The 5747-nt window shown below is 40.8% G+C and overlaps 1 pseudogene; it reads left to right on the plus strand.

The window, feature by feature from the left end:
• Positions 1 to 4248: 4248 nt before the first annotated feature.
• On the plus strand, positions 4249 to 4726 carry LOC102827145 (annotated as a pseudogene).
• The last annotated feature ends 1021 nt before the right edge of the window (positions 4727 to 5747 follow it).

A 5747-nucleotide genomic window follows, 5' to 3' on the forward strand; every position in this document is an offset into this window, starting at 1 on the left:
TCAGAACTGACTCGACGGCACTTAGCAACAACCACATATTAAAGTGTGTGTGAGATGGAACCTTGACTACCGGTGGTTTTACTGAAAAGAGTAAGAGGATTTTTAATGAGTACCTTCCCGGTGTTAGGTATTGTTGGGGCACCTACCACATATTTGATGAACCTCCACAACAGCATTGCAGGGTACTAGTGTTTTCATCTCCCTATTAAAGAAGAGGACCCCAGGCTTTGAAAGCTGAATTGATTTGCACAAGTAAGGCCGAATCCTAGTATGGAACCTTAGGATAAGCACTGGACCTCAAGGTCAGTTTGAACCATAAGGTTGGTGGTTCAAACTCACCAGCCACTCCTCAGAAATCCTACACAATCAGAACTTACTTGATGGCATTTAACAACAGCAACAAACACAGTGAGGAAGTTGATGGAACAGGGACATGAGGTAAGGGCTATCTTTCTGAAGTCTTTAAACCATGTGCTCCTTCATTGGACCCACCCAGGGGCTGATGGAGAGGAAGGTCCACAGGCTTCGGGGGGAATGTGTTTGCGGCTATGGTGATGATCCAGTCAACAAGACAGGCAGTTTCAAGATCATTTCAAGGACAAATTCCAAGTGTTCATCTGCCGTGCAGCTTTCATTGGCCCTTTCCACATTTCCTGCTGCTCTTATTTTCCTTCTTCCCTCCCATTTAATCCTGCTTCTTCTGGCTTCCCAGAAGATCATCTAGGCCAGAATGCAGTACATTTCCAAAACAGAACACATTGTCTTTTGGCACAACCTATGAGCAATGTCTTGGAGAAATGCAGTTCCATCCCACTGGGCACCCCAGCTGAAACCTGGGACTTGTCCTCAACTCTTTCCACGTCCTTATTTCCCAGTGGGTTGAAGATGGAACTTGGGCTAGGACCACCACCCAATTAAAAGAAATCCTCCTCTTCTCCATTCCTATTTCCAGCAGACTGTTGTATCAGTCCTACTGTTCTCCTCTCAACTTGATGATTTTTATTACCGAAAAAGCATGCTACTTATTTAAAAACAGGGGGATAAATAGGATGAACTCTCTGAAAATGCTTTTTTTTTCTAGAGTATTGGTTTTTGAAAGTTTGTTAATGTTTTAATATTAAAAAAAAACACAAAACATACATCAAATCAATAATGATGGAAGGTAAAAAAAGTACCCTAAAACTGGAAGAAAGCTACATCAAAACCCAACTGTATTTCCACTGTGGGATCCCAGGACCATCAAGAAGGAAGAGCATGAAAGAAACATGTGATCCTACCTAGAAAAGCAGCTACAGCAGAGACAGTGGCAGAAGCAGTAGTATGGAGCAGCTGCGGACTCTAGGCCCATGGACTGAGATCAGGCTACATGCATGGGGGCAGGAACTTGACTTACAAAATGTGCCCTTTGGACATTTAAGTGAATGTGGATTTTTTTGTTTTGTATATGTACATCAAGTATTTTTGCTTTATTGATTTGTAAAAAATAAGATGTTAAAGGGACGCTATAGGGAGGAAGCAGGATAACTGTTGTTGCAAGAATTGTAATTGAGATGAAACAAAGAGTGTGATTGGTGGAAAGTAAAGTTCATGACCTTGTCTGTTAACCTTCACTCAGTTCACTATAAAAAATTTAAACAATTATAAAAAAATCCAACTGTATTTCAAATAAATAATATTACCATCATGAAGGGGGAAAAAATGAATTGATTGAAGTAACTTATGGATATATTTTCCAACTGTATCTCCCCAGTCTTTGGCAGGGTAGGGAGGTTGGGGAGAACAGCAAACACATCTGAACTTCTTGTGCTTTTGGGAGAAGTCATTCTGAAAGTATTTTTGATGCCATGCATTATGGAATTGAGTACAGGAGGAAATGAGCTTCTATTGTTGGGAGCTAGACTTGTCATTGTGGAGGAGAGGCACAAATATGGAATGGGGAAGTTAACAACAAACTCTGTGGGGATGAATTTGAGTTCAAGTATTGACATGGATTCAGAATTGTATGTGTGTGAGTGTCGTATGAATATATCCTTGCCTTGTACCCTGAGAAGACCAAGAAATAAAGACAACAACAGCAATAATGAGAAGACCTCGTCCCCAGATCGGTGTCTCTAGTACTATTTCCCAGTAAGAAGAACCAAGCCTCAGTGGAGAAATGACTGATGAAGACTGAGGCCAAGTCCAAAGCCCACTGGTGTCTGGTTGATTCTAGCTCTTAGGGATCTGATTGGACAGAGTAGAACTGCTCCAGAGGGTTCCTGAGGCTGTCAGTCTTTTCAGGGAAGCAGACTACCTCATATTTCTCCCATATAGTGCATGGTGGGTTCAAACCACCAGCCTTTTGGTTAGCAGTCCAGCATTTAACCCGCGGCACCACCAGGGTTCCTATGCTGCTGTTTGTTGGGTGCCCTTAAGTCTGCTCTGATTCCTAGCAATCTATGCACAACAACAAAACACTGCTTGGTCTGTCCTGCTCATCTCCAATTGTTGTTAAGCTTGAGCCCGTTGTTGCTGCCACTGAGCCAATCTGCCTCGTTTTCACTGACCCTCGACTTATCAAGCATGATGTCCTTCTTCAAGGACATCTCATTCTGAAGTATGAGAGATGAAGTCTCACCTTCTTGGCTTCTAAGGGGCACTCTGGCTGTACTACCAATAAAGATTTGTTTGTTCTTCTGGCAGTCCATGGGACTTTTAATATTCTTCTCCAATACCATAACTCAAATAAATCATTTTTTTTCTATGATCTTCCTTATGCATATGAGGCTTTCACATGCATATGAGGCTATTGAAAAGAAATAACATGGCTTGGGTCAGATGCACCTTAGTCCTCAAACTGATCTTTTCTCTTGAACACTTTAAAGAGGTCTTATGCAAATTTGCCTAGTGCAATATATCCTTTGATTTCTTGATTGCTGCTTCCATGAGTGTTGATTGTGGATCCAAGCAAAATGAAGTCTTTGAAAACTTCAGTCTTTTCTCCATTTATCATAATGTTAGGTACTGGTCCAGTTGTGATGATTTTTGTTTTCTTTACATTGAGGTGCATTCCATACTAAAGAATGCAATCCTTACTACAGTCTTTGATCTTCATCAGTAAGTATTCTAAGTCTTCACTTTCAACAAGCAAGGTTGTATCATCTGCATATCACAGGTTGTTAATGAATCTTCCTTCAATCCTGATGCCACATTCTTCTTCATATAATCCACTTTCTCGGATTATTTGCTCAGCATACAGACTGAATAAGTATAGTGAAAGAATACAGCCTTGATGAACATCTTTCCTGACTTTTAACCATTTGGTATACTCTGTTCTGTTCCAGTGACTGCTTCTTTGTCCATGTATAGTTTCCTCATGAATACAATAAAATGTTCTGGAATACCCATTTTTAGCAATGTTATCCATAGTGTATCATGACCCACACAGTCAAAAGCCTTTGCATAGTCAATAAAGCACAAGTAAACATATTTCTGGCATTCTCTGCTTTCAGTCAAGATCCATCTCACAGCAGCAATCATGTCCCTCATACCATGTCCTCTTCTGAATCTGGCTTAAATTTCTGGCATTTCCCTTTTAATGTATTGTTGTCATCATTTAAAAATCATCTTCAGCAAAGTTTTACTTGCATGTGATATTAATGATATATTACCTATCCAAGAAATTTAGAAGATGTCTATTAGTCAACTGATTGAAAGAGATCCATATTTGTGCCCATTCCAAAGAGAAATGACCTAATGGAATGAGGAATCATCAAATAATCATCAAAATCATCAATATTACATGCCAGGCTCCTATAGGTACATGATAAACCTGGTATATTTTGTTATGTCAGAAAGTAAGAAAGTATTTAAAAACAAGGAAACAAATAAATGTTGGGGTATGTTGCTAGGAAACAGAAGCCAGTATGAAGGGATTTCTGATGGCCAAATCAGGGGTAATTTGAGCATTAACATGGAGAGCAATGAATTATGCAACATTGTAAAGAATATGAATCTATGAGTCTGTAGTGATAATAAATAGACAAACACAGAAAACAAAAGGACTTTTGTTTATAGTGAAGTGACAGGTACCAACTGGTAAATGTGGAAGGAGTGCTAAAGATGGAAAATCATCATTGGCAGTCATCACAGTACAGTTGCTTCAGGCAAGAATTATTTATAGTTGTGTGGAGTGTTTGCGGAGTCTGGAAGCTGCGCTATTCCTCTGGGACGTGGGTGCATGCACGGCCGTGGACTTGTTTTTCCAAGATGACTGCGCCTGTGGAGAAGGCTGTGACCTACTACACCCTAAAGGAGATCCAGAAGCAGAGCAACAGCAAGAGAACCTGGCTCATCCTGCACTACAGAGTATACGATCTATCTCACCAAGGTCCTGGAGGAGCACCTTGGTGGAGAAGAAGTTTTACAGGAACAAGCTGGTGGTGATGTTACTGAGAACTTTGAGGATGTTGGTCACTTTACACATGCTAGAGAAATGTCCCAGGCATACATCTTTGGGGAGTTTCATCCAGATGACAGACCAAAGCTAGCTAAACCTTTGGAAACTCTCATCACAACTCTTGATTCCAATTCTAGTTGGTGGACCAATTGTTTGATCCCAGCCATTTCTGCCCTGGTGGTGGCCATGATGTACCGCATGTACATAGCAGAAGACTCACCCCCAAAGAAAGGACGGATTGAGAAGCCACTGCAATGGTGTATGGGGAAGGGCAGACTCGTCCACTGAAATTGATTGCAACGGGCCTGTCTCCCATTCTCTCTCCTAATTAGAAACAAAACAAAACAAAACAAAAAGAGCCATTCTGTTTTGTCTAGTCTTGAACTTGTCTTTCAGAGAGTGCCTTTTTATTCATCAACCTTATTTGGATGTTTCCCCGTATAGAACTCAGTCATGTGACTGAGTTAAAAAATCATCTGGTATTGAACCTGTCCTGCCATGTGTGCTTGTCTGCTTGGCATGCTGTGGCATTCAAAATCCCTTTCTCATTAAGCAACTTTCCTTAGTGTTCTTGTCCTCTAGACCTGAAGGCAGGTGTGACCTGAGATAAGAAAAGATGTCTCCCTGAACGTCTTTGTATCTCATCCACTGACCAAGTACCTCACATTTCCGGAAAGTATAACCTAAAGTTTTCTGGTTGTTGTTTTACCAGAAAATAGGTGAGAAAAGAAAAGGTAGGACCCATAAAAGAGGCTTCATCAATTCTCTGATCAGGAATGCAGTGGCATAAATGCCCTTGAACTCTGAGAGAAAACCACATCTGCCCAATCTCTCAGCTTCAAAATAGCCTTCCAAAGGAGGTTCTCCGTATTGTGAGTTACATGTCTTAAACATTCCTTATTAAAGACCAAAGTGTTGCTTCCCCAATTTGTCAACACCCAGATATTAATAAGGAGGTTATGGATCATTTGGAATCTGCTCTTGGAAAAAATGCCGCTTCCAGTGAGTGAGGACCACTGGGAGTCAGTGAGGTTTTGCCCACCCTCTTCTCACTGGCAGCTTGGGACAGGCTGGCACAGTCACTTTATCATCCATATGCTGTTCTCTTCCCCAATCTTTTTTCTTTTGCTTGGGAACCTGAGGGATAGATTTACTAGATTCTAAGTGCTTCAGAGTTAGACGTGATCATGCTTGCCTATTGGCACGTGAGCCACATGAACAATGGAGTTCTTCAGAAACGGCTAAAATTCTGGGATAGAATTTTGTATTATTGCATTTTGTACTATTGTACTATTAGATTTTTATAATC

The sequence above is a fragment of the Chrysochloris asiatica genome, unplaced genomic scaffold (genome assembly GCF_000296735.1).
Source record: "Chrysochloris asiatica unplaced genomic scaffold, ChrAsi1.0 scaffold00067, whole genome shotgun sequence".
NCBI classification, from domain to species: Eukaryota; Metazoa; Chordata; class Mammalia; order Afrosoricida; family Chrysochloridae; genus Chrysochloris; species Chrysochloris asiatica.